Here is a 12,851-nt window from a genome sequence, read left to right on the forward strand (position 1 = left end):
AGGATAGTAATAGAGCAGTAAAGGATGAAATGACCTAAAAATTGAATATTTAAATTATAAAATTGATGCTAATCACTAAGATCTGCAAATCAAAGTTGGGTAATAGTTAAATAATCTGCATAGTACTTTCAAAAGCGAAATTGACAAAGTTCACTACGATTTCAAAGACATGGGTGAACTTCTGGAAGGGAGGTTGTCAGAAAGAATAGGAAACGAATCAGAGCTTTGCTCTAATCGATTTGAAGAAGTAACTAGTGGAGTAAGTGCTTGTAAGGAAGGTATTAAGAAAGTTAAAGCTGATTGTGTGCAATTATGTGAGGATGTGGACAAAAGATGTTCTGACATTTTGGAAGCAGCAGAAATACAAGTAGAAGAGCTAAGTACTAGTATTAGTAAAATAGAAAATAGAGTAAACTCTGGTAGTTCTAGTAATACTATTGTAAAGCACGTGAATTCAGCTCACACCGCTTTCATCGGATGTCGTCAGTTTTCATGTTTTGATCCAGACAAACAAATTCATGTATCAGATTTATGGATGGATTTTGAGGATGTTTTGCCTAATGCATGGCCAGAGCGAGAGAATATTTCTTTTGTAGGAAGTCATTTGTCAGAAGATGCTTTGCGGCGGTCATCTGACGTAATGATAAGATGTAAAATTCTTTCTGAATGTAAATCTACATTTCTTAATTAGTTCTGGTCATACAACAAACAAAGCGATGTCCTGAGAGAATTTTGGAGCGGTAAAAGTTTGCTCCAGGATCTGAGTCAGTAAAAGAGTTCTCTAGGATGTGAGTTTCACGGCTGTTACATCTGACAGGAAAGATGAAACCGGAAACGATTATCATGGGACGAGATGGTAAGCTGCCTTGTTACTGGCAGAAAAGAATCATTTCCGCACCTGGAGATAATGTGGATAGGTTGATAGAATATTTAGAGCGAGTAGAAACAGTAGCTGCTGCTAAGGAGCAGATGCAAAATAATAACAGGGCTTTTAACAATCACGTAAACAACAGAAATAATAAAAGTGGAAACGTGAATGTTGGAAGTGTGGACATTCAGAGTAGAAGGTCTAATTATTATAATGAAGGCCACGGTAGAGTAAGAGGGGGTAGACAGTCACCACGCTTTCGCAACAGTTATTATGACGAAAGCAGAAATGTAAACAATGTGCCGATGAGACAAGACGGTGAACAAAATACTGCTCTATCTGATTATGTATTAAATGAACCCAAACGGCCGCGTGTGGAAAACTAAATCCCGTCCATGAGGAAACTGGTGCTTGTAAGGCGGAAAAAGTAGCACAGCCAGTAACAAAAAACCGACCACAGTCAGCCAACGCACACAAACAGAAAACAGGGATGGTGAAATAGGAACAGACAGTACCAGTGAAGTGTCAAACTACTCTCATAATATAGTCGACAGCATTTTGGACACTTTAGAAAAATAGGTCAAGGAAGAAAAACCAAACGCAATAGTCAATAGGGAGGAAGAAATTAACGGGTTTGAGTCTGATATGGACGAAGATGAGGTAAAAGCTTACATCTTCTACAATGATGGTAGTCTGAAGGCTTAAGTTGTGGTAGAGAAAGTAGAGTTGGTTTTTCAAAGTTTTAAGGCGAAAGAATTGATGAATGAAGGGGGTAGCAATAATAATGAGCTCAAGAAACCTGATAGCTATATTAACTTGCCACAAACTGTAAAAGCCGACGACAGTATTATAGGTAACAATGGTGCGCAGGGCTACAGTTGCTTACTGGTAGAAAATAGTTTAGATGATGTTCAGCAAACGGAAGTAGACAGAGTCTTCCAGTGCTTTGATTTAAAATTAGTGGACAGATAGGAAAAGGTAGCTACAAATGTAGAGATTGATGAAGCCCAGAATCTAAGTGTGAATGTACTTGTAACTGAACAAAACTACTTTAGCTGGAAACAAATTCAGAAGGATTTATTAGAAGATGTTAATGAAAGACCTGTTCAGAGTAAAATAACTCACCCTATAATAGAAATTAACATCTCAGGAGTAACAATGCGTTGTATTCTTTACAGTGGAAGTGAAGCAAGTACTTTGTCACAAGCATTTTTTTATTCTATTCCTAATAAGAGTAAATTAACTGTTATGTAAGTAGGTGGTTTCAAATTAATATGTACTACTGCAAAACTTTCTAGACTAGTGCAGCACGAAGCTTTGATACCCACTGGTACAGGTGACGTGATAATAGATCATCCTTGCTTAATCGTGCTCGGGTTAAGTGTTAAGATATTAATAGTTACGGATATCTGAAAGTATCATGGGAGGATTGATTTTGACAACTTACTATTAACCTTACCTGATTCTCAGGTAATAAAAGAGCTTTTTATAGTAAATTATATAAGCAATAGTAACGAAACTTGGAAACGGCCTATTTGGGTGAAGAGGAATACAGGCTACTTACAGGAAGATACTGAATTCAATAACAATGTGCAAGATGCTAATGCAGAAGGGAGCTATATCCTAGAAGAAATAGAAGCAAAGGTACAGTCAACAGAGCGAATTTCAGATAAACAAAGAGCAGAATTAAGGAAAGTATTTACCACGCACCACAATGTATTCCAGAATACACATGAAGTTAATGGGTATGAATGGCGTTTGAATCTAAAGCCTGGGCAAGTATTTTTCAAAGAACCTTACTAGATATATGTTTCAAGAAACAAACGGTTAAGAAAGAAATTCAACGTATGTTGGCATGGGGTGTCATTAAGCAAGCAGTTAGTGAATATAATAATCCTCTTATTGTGCTTAAGCGTGATGGAAGTGTTAAATTAGTACTGGATGCGCACTGGTTAAATGAAATTATAGTAAGACAGAGTGACGGTCCCCATAATATGGACGAGCTACCTCAAAAATCCCAAGGAGTTAGGTACCTTACATCTATGGACATAACTTGTGGATACTGGAATTTGCCCCTGGCGAAAGAATCACGTAAATATACAGCCTTTTTGTATGCGGGAGTGTGCTGCCAGTATAAAGTAGTCCCATTTGAATTAAATATTTCTGTTTGTACCTTCGTAAGACTAATGGCTCATGTATTGGCGGAGGAATTGTTAGATCAGGTATCTATTTATGTAGATGATATACTTTTGGCAACTCCCACATGGGAAGAACACGTCAGTCTACTGGACAGGGTGCTAGGAGCTATAGAAAAAGGAGGTATGAAACTGAAGTTAGAGAAGACTGAATGTATAAGGGACAAAATAAAATTCCTCGACCATGAAATCAGCAGGGATGGTATATTACCTGATCCCTCCAAATTATCAGTCATTGAAAACTTTTAAGCGCCACAAAATGAAAAGCAGCTCAGGTCAATGTTCGGTTTTTTCGGATTCCACCGCCGTTTTGTTAAGGATCGCTTGTTAAATGCTCCTGGTTATTCAATTTGTTGAAGAATACACCACGGGTTTGGACTGAAGAGTGCCAGTCTGCTTTTGAAGATTTAAAAAGATGTTTAATAAATAGTCTGCTCTTACACCATCCAGATTTTTCAAAAGCTTTTGGCATGTCTGTTGACGCAAGTGGTTATGGGACTGCAGTAGAGGTGTTTCAGATGGTAACTGAAGGAGACCAAGAGGTTCATAAAACCATCGCTTTTGAGAGTCGTTCACCGCAACCTGCTGAGCGTAATTTTGGAAATCCAGAATTAGAGACACTGGCCATCGCGTTTGGTAAGCAGAAGTTTGAGCATTATTTGTTAGGGCACAAGATGATAATCTGTAGTGATCACAAGGCACTTACGTTTTTAAAAACATGCAAATTGAGACATCCAAGACTAACCAGGTGGGCTATGTACCTTCAGCAGTTCGATCTCGAAATGAAATACATACAAGGAAAGAACCATGTGGTAGCAGATGGGCTATCAAAAAGTGCTGAGTTATCAGAATTTTCATTAACAGATAGGAATGAAGTAATTATGTTGGTCATACGTGAGCTCAAGGAGGAGAGGGCTTGAAGAAAATATTTAAAAACTTAATACGGGAGCATAATGATGATGATGATCAATTGAGGTTAGTCAAAAGCCATTTAGGAGTCCCTAATTATCCAAAAGTAGCGCAATACTACTGCTTACATAAAGGAATTTTATTCCGAAAAAGAAAATTAGATCCGGCAGAACGGAAAATTTGGGGTCAAGAAATGCACTTCTAAATTGAGACAGTAATTTTCGATAAGATGCTCAGTAGAGTAGCAAAAAGACTGGAATCCTGTGTTATTTGTCAGAACGTTCGTGCGATAAATAGTATAGTGCGGGGAGATATACACCATGTAGAACCAAGTGAATCCCTGGAATTTTGTGCAGCCGATCATTTTGGTCCCTTTCGACAACTAAAGGAGGTTGTAGCCATGCTTTTGTGGTGATTGAAGGTTTTAGCAAATGTGTCACACTTTATTCAATAAAGAGGGCTACTGCGAAAACGCTTGTAGACAAGCTAGAGAAGGACTATTTTGCAAAGGCTGGCAAGCCAAAGAATCTATTAGATAATGGCCCTCAATTTGTACCTGAAAAATTTAAGGAGTGTCTTGGAAAGGCCGGAATTCGCCACGTAAGGATCTCGCCGTATTCTCCACAGGGAAGTATGAGCGAGAGAGTTATGCGTAAATTAAACAGACTATGTAGAACTTGCTGTGCCAGGAAGCATTCGACTTGGGCCGATCGTATCAGAAATTTAGAGGAAATCGTCACTAATCTTAGACACGGTGACACAGGCTTTGCGCCTTGTGAACTAAAGTTTAATCAGGAACCCCACAACATCATATCAAGCGTAGTCGATTCTCCAGTCCCATCTCAGAGCCCTTTCGAAGGGCACAAGCTAGGGCAAACATAGATAAAGAGACATGGACAGAAGAAGAGGGCATGACGCAAAAGCCTCCCCACTAGTTTTAGCATTGGTGTACTAGTATTGGTCAAAACTAAACAAAAATCTACAAAAATTTCGGCAGAAACAAAGAAGTTTATGCATGTTTATCAAGGACCATTCCGGGTAATAGGTAAGCCACATGCAAACGCATACCACTTGGAATACCCGAAGAGTAAGAAAGACCTACTTCTACGTAATATTGCAGATTTGAAGAAATTTAAAATAACAGTGACCAGTTACTGTAGGGAGTCTGCCACTCTTTGGCGGATACACAGTTTGGCGTACTATGCGGTCCCAGCTGGCTGAAACTTTATTTCCCTTTCAAGTTTCATTCCCTTCTTCTGTTCTATTATAATAAGTAAATTATGTATGTCTTCATGTCGTATATAGCCTATTAGTTTGTAATGTATTTCTAGTGAATCAGAGTGATTCCAAAACACGACTATACCCAAATGAGGACTTAGAAAAGAATGTGACAGGTAATTTGCAGTAGCAAATTATACAGGTTTAAATAACAATGGGCAACTTTTGAGTACCAAAGCGTAGCTAAACTAAATAAATAATAAATAACATACGTAAAAAAGAGGAATTAGTAACTAACAAACAAGGAACACTATGTATTAAGAGAAGTTATGAAAGCTGGAATTTCCTAAAATCTGAATCAATAGCCTCCGCATAAATTAATATTGTCATTTGGGAGTAAGGTTGTCTGAAGGTAAAAGAGAGTAATAATTTGGTGCCATTGGAGGCAAGCCAAAGCGTTTTAATAATAATTAAAGGAGATGTGTGGAAGTGGTGTGATAATCACACGGAGTGGCCGCGCGGTTAGAGGCGCCATGTCACTGACTGCGCTTCCCCTCCAGCAGGAAGTTCGAGTCCTCCCTCAGGCATGGGTGCGTGTGTTGTTCTTAGCATAGGTCAGCTTAAGTTAGTTTAAGTAGTGTGTAAGTCTAGAGACGGATGACCTATGCAGTTTGGTCCCTTAAGAACTGACACACATTTGAACATTTTTAATATACTAATCCGTACGATAATTGAGCCAATAGGTCTAAAAAACTTAAAAAAAGTTACTCAATTTTCTAATAAAAGCAACGTGTAAGCAATAAAACAAATTGCAAACTAACCCCAAAAGTTACAATTGAAGAACATAAATTGCCCGTCAGCAAAAAATAGCTATGGTTCAGGTATAAAAGAAAAGGGACCTGCAAAGTTTGTGATTCAGGCTTAATAATGAAGTTGAATCACACGCTTTTCTGACGTGACTTATTGCCAATAGTACTTCCTGATAACTTTTCAGTTATTGGAACTGTTTCCAGAAAATGGATTATAAAATTTGTTTTATCCTCCCTTAGATGAAAGTTGAGAACAGAAACTCAGGCTATGTTATCTGTTTCTCAGGGACATAGAGGCTTCATGAAAGGCAGCTATAGTGGAGAGGGAAGCAAGGGCGACACGAACTACAGTGTATCTCCTCCTTCCTTTCCCTTGTTGTAATAAGATATAATGGAGCAGTGACTTCCCATCACCTGTTTCAAAGGATTTAGTGAAAGTGTCGTTTGGACGCTCACATTGGTGCCTATGATTGTGATTCAATATATGGGTACTGAAAACTGAAAAATTTTGTCTGTCTCTCTTTCAGGTACAGACTGAAAAATTTACGTCAAAAAAGAGGAATTTTGTAATTATCGAAATTTTATTCTATGTTTTTATGTAATTTAAATACATGAATTGTAAAAGTTCATTTGATATTTGTATATATACGGTTATTTTGTGAGTATAGTGTTAAGGAATATTGCTGTAAACCAAGAGGTTAGCTGTAATAACATCTTATTTCTCATACTTAATTTTGTTTAAAAATAAAATTTTTCACAGGAATAAATAGGGGGTTATGTGGCGAAACAAACGCTGGATCATTGGAGACAAAGAGGCGAGAGAGTGTGACAGGACTTACCCAGTTCACTGCTAGTAGCGCCAAGACACCACAGCGCGTCGGTGCGTAGCACACAAGTATTGCACCATCATTTAAGAATGGTATTAAAAGTTAAAGCTGCACTTCCAGACTTTGTTAGCATGTGCTTTAGCATATTAATTTGTAAACTGTCAAATCTCAGAATGATCAGGTCAATATTTTTCCCTAAATATATCGTTTGAAGTAAAAAAGTGTCACTAAATATTAAAGCTTGAACTACAAAAATTGGTCATAATGTGCAGATGTGAGTCAAAATTAACTGCTACAAGTCTCAACGTGATTAAACAAATATTGTGGGCAGAATCCGCGTTTTTAAGAAAAATTGAAGGCGCTAAATATTGGACTTAGAAATATGAAAATTTTTATGAAGCTTCAGTTCAACACAAAAACATTAATTATGTAACCCCATTGAGCTACCTCTAATACTTTTACTTTAATTTGCAGAAAACTAAATTTGGAACTAAAATCTCCTTATAGGCAATAGATTAAGAATCTATTATATCAATGGTATAAGGTTTTGGTTACAGCACATGATGAAACCTATTAAATATTAGAGCTATAACATGTTTTAAGGCGTGGATGTAAATAATAACGAATACAAGGTCTCTTAAAGTTGTAGTTCAGAGGCAAGGCTCTACAGTCACTTCCATTCTGAAAATTCTAGACGGCCAGGTTTAAATGCAGGCGAGCTAAATCATTTTCTGTGATTTTAACCAACTTAACTACATGCATACAAAAATTACAAAGATTATAAATTAATACGAAACAGTGTTATAAAATATTATGAGTCTGAGAAAGCGGCCGTTTGGAGGCTGCTACCGTGGGCATATGCCGGATGACAGCAAGTGTTCCCTTGACCATCCGCTGCGCCACATGTATAAATACAGCCCAATAGGCAAGACGAGGCTTCACTTCCCATCAAGCCACTGTACGATCCGCCTTAGTCAAACGTTGCAGTGCGTGCTGCCTCGGATGACGTCAGACAGGCTGTTACTAAACACTTATTTTCGGTTAAAGTAGAAAGTGAACTGTCGAGGACTGTACACCGTCCTGGATCGCTTAGATTTCGCAGAAGTAACTCTTAAGGTGCACCCGTAAGGTTATAAAATCTGCATGGCAAGTGGTTACAATTATTTTCCACTTTTGTGGTGAGCAATTATTTTGATTATCAGAAGTCAGGACGAAAGACGATTAAATAAGAAGTTGCCGTAGAAGTCGCCTCCGAACGTCTCCTATTGCTGTTTATGATAAAGAGGTTTATTATTAGTATTAACATAATGAACATTACAGTGTTGTACGTGTGAAAATTTTCCAAATATATCTGTCAATTAGATCTCGAAATCTTCATTTATAATTATAGTCCTGATCCCACTGAACAATTACAGAATAGAAAGATTCATTTCAGTGGGCTGGACAAGAATGTGGACTTGCAGACTGAGAATTATGGTTAGTATGTTCTCGATCACTTTCTGGCTGACCGCAGACATAGTTGCCAGGGTCTTTTAAAGGTAGTAAACAATATTTCCATTATTTCCTCCTATTACTTACTACATTATTATTATTATTATTATTATTATTACAATGGTTGGAACTTTAGTAGTGGCAACTGATTATTCACAAACGATACAAAAGGTTTACATGTTTGTAGCTGTTACTGTCCTTCAAAGCACTCACCAGTGCTATGTAGAACCCGTTGCCAGTGATGTGGAAGGGGTAGTATACCTTTAGCAGAGCCTGTTCTGCTGATGGTGCGAATGGAGCGGTCTACTGCCTGTCGAATCTCTGGAACAGTGCTAAAGCGAATGCCACGAAGTGGTTACTGTTCGTTTTTGGAGTATCACCTGCGACCAGCATTGCTAAAGAAGCGGCGACACTTCTGCGCAACCCACCCATCATTTTGCACGCCGGCCGCGGTGGTCTAGCGGTTCTAGGCGCGCAGTCCGGAACCGCGCGACTGCTACGGTCGCAGGTTCGAATCCTGCCTCGGGCATGGATGTGTGTGATGTCCATAAGTTAGTTAGGTTTAAGTAGTTCTAAGTTCTAGGGGACTGATGACCTCAGATGTTAAGTCCTATAGTGCTCAGAGCCATCATTTTGCACGACAATACGCGGGCGCATGAAGGGCATTCTGTGGCTGCTCTGTTCGGCCGATGGGACTGGGGATTACTCTACCATCCACCATACTCCTCAGATTTGAGTCCTTGTGACTTTGATATGATTCCGAAGATGGAGGAACCACTTCGTGGCATTCGTTTCAGGACTGTTCCAGAGATTCGACAGGCGGTAGACCTCTCCATTCGCACCATCAACAGAAAAGGTTCTGCTAACGGTATACTACACCTTCCACATCGCTGGCAAAGGATTCTACACAACGCTGGTGACTACTTTCAAGCCCCGTGGGATTAGCCGAGCGGTCTAGGGCGCTGCAGTCATGGTCCCAGCGGAGGTTCGAGTCCTCCCTCGGGCGTAGGTTTGTGTGTTTGTCCTTAGGATAATTTAGGTTAAGTAGTGTGTAAGCTTAGGGACTGATGACCTTAGTAGTTAAGTCCAATTAGATTTCACACACATGTTAACATTTTTGAACTACCTTGAAGGACAGGAACAGGTGCTAAAATGTAACTCATTTGTATCGGGTGTGAATTAATAGTTGCCACTATTTAAGTTGCAACCCTCGTATTATTGTTATTATTATTAACCCGCCACCCCACTAGGTGCCAGTGACAATTTGACTCTTCTGCACTAAGCTCATGGAGCGCCGTGTTACACTTATCTTCTGTAATGGCTCTGAGCACTGTGGGACTTAACATCTGTGGTCATCAGTCCCCTAGAACTTAGAACTACTTAAACCTAACTAACCTAAGGACATCACACACATTCATGCCCGAGGCAGGATTCGAACCTGCGACCGTAGCAGTCGCGCGGTTCCGGACTAAGCGCCTAGAACCGCTTGACTATCTTCTGTAATACTAGGACAGTTCAATAAGTAATGCAACACATTTGTTTTCTGAAACAGGGGTTGTTTTATTCAGCATTGAAATACACCAGGTTATTCCCCAATCTTTTAGCTACACGACACTATTTTTCATCGTAATCTCCATTCAATGCTACGGCCTTACGCCACCTTGAAATGAGGGCCTGTATGCCTGCACGGTACCATTTCACTGGTCGATGTCGGAGCCAACGTCGTACTGCATCAATAACTTCTTCATCATCCGCGTAGTGCCTCCCACGGATTGCGTCCTTCATTGGGCCAAACATATGGAAATCCGACGGTGCGAGATCGAGGCTGTAGGGTGCATAAGGAAGAACAGTCCACTGAAGTTTTGTGAGCTCCTCTCGGGTGCGAAGACTTGTGTGAGGTCTTGCGTTGTCATGAAGAACGAGAAGTTCGTTCAGATTTTTGTGCCTACGAACACGCTGAAGTCGTTTCTTCAATTTCTGAAGAGTAGCACAATACACTTCAGAGTTGATCGTTTGACCATGGGGAAGGACATCGAACAGAATAACCCCTTCAGCGTCCCAGAAGACTGTTACCATGACTTTACCGGCTGAGGGTATGGCTTTAAACTTTTTCTTGGTAGGGGAGTGGGTGTGGCGCCACTCCATTGATTGCCGTTTTGATTCAGGTTCGAAGTGATGAACCCATGTTTCATCGCCTGTAACAATCTTTGACAAGAAATTGTCACCCTCAGCCGCATGACGAGCAAGCAATTCCGCACAGATGGTTCTCCTTTGCTCTTTATGGTGTTCGGTTAGACAACGAGGGACCCAGCGGGAACAAACCTTTGAATATCCCAACTGGTGAACAATTGTGACAGCACTACCAACAGAGATGTCAAGTTGAGCACTGAGTTGTTTGATGGTGATCCGTCGATCATCTCGAACGAGTGAGTTCGCACGCTCCGCCATTGCAGGAGTCACAGCTGTGCACGGCCTGCCCGCACGCGGGAGATCAGACAGTCTTGCTTGACCTTGCGGCGATGATGACACACGCTTTGCCCAACGACTCACCGTGCTTTTGTCGACTGCCAGATCACCGTAGACATTCTGCAAGCGCCTATGAATATCTGAGATACCCTGGTTTTCCGCCAAAAGAAACTCGATCACTGCCCGTTGTTAGCAACGCACATCCGTTACAGATGCCATTTTAACAGCTCCGTACAGCGCTGCCACCTGTCGGAAGTCAATGAAACTATACGAGACGAAGCGGGAATGTTTGAAAATATTCCACAAGAAATTTCCGGTTTTTTCAACCAAAATTGGCCGAGAAAAAAAATGTGTTGCATTACTTATTGAACTGCCCTCGTACTTCTGGAGTCACCGCTTACAACTAACAACATGTCATCTGCAGAGACTACCACTCCGCTTACGCTACCGCTGTCGAGTAGTGACTTCTGACTTAAGGGTTCCAATGGTATATCATAAGACATTGGGCCACACAATGATTCCTGTGCAGAGCCATTTGTTAATGTCTTTCCTATTTCCTTTCCTGGGCATATTAAAGATGCTAATCTCTTGCGAAAATAGTCATTCTGGTAGTTGTACAGTGCCTCTGAACCCTCTAACTCCCTAAGGCAAGCAAAGAAAGGTGACCACCATAGCTTATCAAAAGTACCAGTAATGTCGATCACAATCGCTAGAGCGCACGTAAAATGAGTATTTTTCGCCATTTAGCTCTCCTTATTAATTGCATCTTCATTTGACTTGCCTCTTCTAAACCTGTAGTAGTCCTTGATCTCATAATCTCCTGTGTGATATTCTTTCAAGTATCTTACTAAGAAAGTTCACAAGACATATTCTTCTGTTCCATTTTGGTATCATTGTCTTCCACTTTACTAGTAGTCATTGCGTTGGCATTCTTCCACGGCGCAGGAATCCCTCCTTGCCAGAGAAACCCGTAGTGCAGTTTACACAAATACATACCTATTTGGTCACATGAGGTTTGTATTACTTTGGCAGTGATCCCATCCGTCCCGAGAGATTTTGAGTTTCATCCTGAGAAGTATTTGTCTTATTTCTTCTTATGCGAAGGGGTACACAAGCTTATTGTGGTTAGTCCGTAATCTACGCTGATCTTCGTCGCCAGGAAGCAATGTTTCCATTAGCAGAGCAGTCGACAGTTCAGTAGATTCTATTACTGTTCCATAATTTCTTCCGAGTGGCGAAAGAGTTGTTGGTGATAGTATTTTCTGGAAGACTATTTTGTGTAGTATTCCTCAGGGATGAGTTTCTAAGTTAGTTTCCATTAATAGTTTCCATCATTCCATTTTTGATTTTCATACCTCTTACTCAAAACTTTGTTAAACGCCCCTGTATCTAGTCAGCCTTCGGATACTTTCTTCTTGGGTCATGCTTTTCTGGTGTAGCTTCCTCGCTCTTCTTATTTCTCATCTTAATTTTGGCAGCTCCTCGGTCCAGATGGAAGGTACTGGTCTTAGAAGCACCTCTACTGATAGGTATGGACGCATCCATTGCAGTATGAATGGCTGCAGTCAGTCTATACGCTTTAATATCTACATCATCACCCAGTGATGGACATCCTGGGCACTGAAATACTCTGAGTTCTTCCCCGGTAGCCTCCTTGGCGTCGTATTTGGGCCTTCAGCGCACGTTTACTGTAGTACGTTGAATTTTTCTTCCAGTCATAAAATAGCGTGTGATACTGTGATTCCTCTATGCCACTCCACTCTCAATCTTCTAGCCTTTCACACGGCTCATCGCTGTCATATGTGCTTGAGTGACGTCTGTGTTTGACGTTGTTCTGCCTCTGCCGTCACACGATGGCGGATTGTGAGGGGTATTCAATACTTGTGTATTGAGTTCAGTGATGGTTTCTTCTGTTTATCTTTCATGGTCATCAATCTGGCCGTACAGAAGAGGGATAATTCGTCCTAGGTGATTAATATCCTTTAACTTTAGCAGATACTCAATGATCTCGTCACCTAATTGAAAATACGTTGAAACCAGGGTGCCACCCTCCACTCCGGTTAAGTCC

This window comes from Schistocerca americana, chromosome X, assembly GCF_021461395.2.
Source record: "Schistocerca americana isolate TAMUIC-IGC-003095 chromosome X, iqSchAmer2.1, whole genome shotgun sequence".
In the NCBI taxonomy this organism is placed as follows: domain Eukaryota; kingdom Metazoa; phylum Arthropoda; class Insecta; order Orthoptera; family Acrididae; genus Schistocerca; species Schistocerca americana.